Source organism: Alligator sinensis, unplaced genomic scaffold (assembly GCF_000455745.1).
Source record: "Alligator sinensis unplaced genomic scaffold, ASM45574v1 scaffold1704_1, whole genome shotgun sequence".
Taxonomy (NCBI): domain Eukaryota; kingdom Metazoa; phylum Chordata; order Crocodylia; family Alligatoridae; genus Alligator; species Alligator sinensis.
In genome coordinates this window covers 154760-158820 of record NW_005843413.1, presented here as the reverse complement: position 1 = coordinate 158820, position 4061 = coordinate 154760, and the positions used below count along the sequence as shown (strand labels likewise).

Here is a 4061-nt window from a genome sequence, read left to right as displayed (position 1 = left end):
GTCCGTTGATGAATTTTGAATATGGCTCTGGCAGCGTTCGATCTGAAGATATTCAGCCCAAAAGTTGGTCCCCGGCATTGATTAACCCAGGCCGGGGCTTCTAGCCCTTGATCAGTGAGGTTTAGAGATTTCCCAGTTGGTACATTGTCTTCTATTCCGATCTGCAGCTTCCAGGTGATAATTGCTGTCTGCAGCTACCATGTTACACATTCAATCACTGATTCACTCGCTCTTTCAGGGGCCAGCCTGATGCAGGGAAGGGCAGTTTGATTCCTGCCCTTGTTAACATTGTTACAATGTATAACTTACTAAAACACATTTAGTTGAAAGGTGAGGAGTATAAAATATAAGCTACAAATGCCATGGCACACAAATAGATAAAACTACCAAACTACAAGGGGAGATACAAAATGCGCACACACAAACTTTAAAACACAATTCCTTATCTTAAAGTGAAAGAGAGAGGAAGGAAGAAAAGGTAGAAAAAGAGAAACATATCCAAAGAGGGGAGAGCAACCGCAGGCAAGAGGAAAAGGGGGCTTTCTGCTACACTCCTTCCTCCCCTTCTTGAAGATGGGTGCCGCACTTATTTTTCTGCCCATAACTCCCCCTAAATTGAGACCCGTGCCTTGTTTTAGGGAAGAGATGTGAGAGGGCATCTGGGGCTGCGAGCCTGACCCCCAAGGGTCCCTATGGAGGCCTGGAGGACCATGGGGGAGATGCACGGTCTTCTGCCCAGCCCCCAGTACGCACGATGCCGGGGCTCAGTCCATGTCCTCCGCCTTTGTCGGCCTCTCTCTCGGGGCCGCGGAAGTGCATCTGCGGCGCAGGATGTGCAGCCAAACGGCACCAACCACAAACAGGCGTCAAACGCTGGGGCTGGGGGCGGAGATGTGGGCGGGGAAGCTTCCACCCAGCGGAGCTGCCAGGGAAAGGGTTATCTGCTGGTGCCCCTCAGCCCCAACCCATGGCCCCCTCCTTGTTGGAGAAAAACAAGTCTCTGTTTGTGGCCGCCGATGACCTTGGCATGGCGCTCGCGGCAGGCCTCGCGGAAGCTCCTCTGGGGTTCTTCTCACGTTGGTCCTGGCGCATCTTGGAGGGCCCTTTCATGCTGCTGGGCCCAGCCCCAGTGCTCATGGGCGCTTCCAGCTTCAAGCAGCCTGTCACCTCGTCGGCCCGTCCAGCGCCGTCTGACAGATCGGGATGGCTGTGACGTCCCGGATGCAGCCCCCAGGTGGGCCTGGGTGATACAGTGGGTGCCGCAGGTGGCAATGAACTGGCGGTATTTGGGGCGTGAGGCCCGGACGTAGTCCTTGGGGAGGCTCCTCACAGCCCGGGTGAAGTGAGGGGACAGTGGGGGCTTGTGGGAGATGAGGAACCTGGTAGTAGAGGGAAAAGGGGAGTTACCATCTTGTGTGGGCGTGGGTACAGGGCAACTGCCAGGTGGGGGCATATAGTCCCAACCAACCTACCCACGACCTCAACCCAACTTCAACCTCAGCCTACCCTTGCCATCAAGTCAGCCCAACCTCAACCTACCCATGACTGCAGCTCCACCCATGACCTGAGCTCAACCCAACCTCAGTCTACCCAGGTCCTCAACCAACCCATGACCTCGACTGAAGCCATCACCCCACACCACCAAGCCATGACCCCTGACCTCTCTGCCCTGGATCTCCTCACCGGTAGTACTGGCAGGAGATCTCGTGGCTGGCAAAGGAGTACTTGTCCTGCTGGGCCTTGCCTGTGCTGAATTCGACCATCTTGGAGTGGGACCCAGCCAGTGCCACCTGTGTCTTGCCCTTGGAAGGGACGTCCCCCTCGAGCCCCACCCTCCAGTCGTTCTCCACGGCTGTGCTGGCTTCGTGGGTCACCTCCACAGCCGACCGGCGCAGGGAGCTGGCCACTGTACTCTGGCACGAGACATTGACCCTCCAGTTGGCCATGGCTGGGGGAGGCGCTGGTGACTCTCATCCTGAGTGGGTTGGAGCACAGGGGGCAGGTCCCGTCCTCCCTCTTCCAGTGCCCGGCATCCACCATGTAGGCACCCTTCCGGGCCAGCCTGGTGATGTTGAAGCCTTCCCCCACCAAGCCGTGGCCAGACACGAAGGCCGTGTGCTCCTCGCACTCCTCTGCTGTGGCCTGGCAGCAGCGGGGGGACGTGACAGGCAGCAGGAGGAGGAAGGCTCTGGGATGGGGACGAAAGCTCTGGGAAGGCATGATGGGAACAGCGTGGCCTTTTGTCCCGGAAGAGGAGGGGGTCCGTCCTGGCTGCCCCTGGGGGGAGAGGAGCTCTGTTGGCACCACAGGGGTGCGGGGGGCAAGGCAGGTGAAGGACTCGGGTACCATAATATCCCGTCCACTAAATCTACCACCCCCCGACTATCTCGGGGCCATAACATAGGTAAGACATGCAGTTACCATATTTTCCCAACACCCAATCCCCCCACCCCCAGCCAACTTCAGGCCCTCATGTTGGTAATATATACATATACCATATGTTCCCTTCTACCACACCCCTAAAGTAAGATACCATACCTCCCCCCCAAATTAAGAGCCACCCCTCGTTTTGGGGAAGGCAGATGGACACAGGCAGGGGGTCCAGGTACTGTGATATCCCAACTACTCCCTCCCCCTAAAATTAGGTACCATATTTTCCTGTCTACAAGGCCCCCCAAATTGAGGCCTTATTTTGGGTGAGAGATGCCAAAGGGTGTCCAGGGCTGAGAGTCTGAACCCCGAGGGTCTTTATAGAGGCCTGTAGGCCTATAGGAGGGATGTGAGGGCTCCAGCTCAGCCCCCAGGGCTCACGGTGCTGGACTCGGGTTGTGTCCTCCGCCTCTCTGCCAGGCTACGTGAGTGTGTGTGTGATGCAGGATGTGCAGCCAAATAACACCGGAGCGATCAGGTGTCCCAAGCTGGGGCTGGGGGCAGAGCTGTGAGATGTTGAGGAAAGTTTCCACTCATCAGAGCCCCCGGGAAAAGGTTTATCTGCCTCCTCCCCGCCTCGAGCCCAGCCGATGCCCCTCACTCCCAACTCACAGCCCCTCCCACAGTTTCGCCTCTCGCTCCCAACCTGCAGCACCCCCAGCCCCTCCAGTGCCCTTCAGTCCTTACCCACAGCCCCCCATAGTGATGCCCCCACTCCTGACCTGCCCCCCCATAGCGGTGCTCCTCACTCCTGACCCGCACCCCCCACAGCCCCTCCAGTGCCCCTCACTCCTGACCCACAGCCCCCTTCTAGCATTACTCCTCACTCCTAACCTACAGCCCCCCCCGCCCCGATGCCCTGCGCTTGTGACCCGCAGCCCTCCCTACCCCAAGCGTGACGGCCCCTCCATGTTGTCCATTATACTGGAGGTGTCCTATGTGGGGAAAGGGGATGGATGGAGTGCAAATGTGGATGCATGGAGGGACAGACGGATGAATGGCTGGGGTGTGAAAGTGGGTGGGTGTGGGGATGGAGGGATAGAAACAAGGCGCATGGATAGATGTGAGAGCAGGTAGGTAAAACAGAAGTAAAGGAGGTCGATGGCATGGGAGGGAGGGATGAAGAGAGAGAGGGAGGGGTGCAGGAGGTTTGTGGGAAAGGATGGATCCACACGCGTTCAGGGCAGACAGACACACTGAGAGGTCAGGGGATGGCTGGGGGCAGTCCTGGCCCGTGTCCCAGACTCCTGGGTCCGCACTCACCTCTCAAGTCCCAGGCTGCCTCTCAGCCGCGGCGATGCTCTAGCTGAGGGGTGGGAGGGAAGGAGCAACACTAATAGGTGTCCTGCCCCCCAGCCCCACCACAGCTGCAGCAGAGGTGCTAGCACCAGCGTCTGGGTGAGGCTGAGGGGGGATGTGGTTACAGCAATGCTTCCTGCCCAAAGGGTGAGGCCTGGACACCTGTTCTCCGGGGTGTGGAGGGTGTTAAAGTAGGGGGGCTGGGAGCCCAGACACCTGGGTCCTCTAGGAGAGGAGTGGAGGCTGGGCTGTGAGAGCATGGGGTCAGTCCTCTCCACCTGAGTCGGGCATTGGGACCTCTGGGCCATGACTTGTTGGTGCCACTGATGTGT

General features: G+C 58.4%; 1 pseudogene; it reads right to left on the bottom strand.

Annotated features, from left to right (window-relative positions):
- Window positions 1-954: 954 nt before the first annotated feature.
- On the bottom strand, window positions 955-2425 carry LOC112548694 (annotated as a pseudogene).
- Between the last annotated feature and the right edge of the window lie 1636 nt (window positions 2426-4061).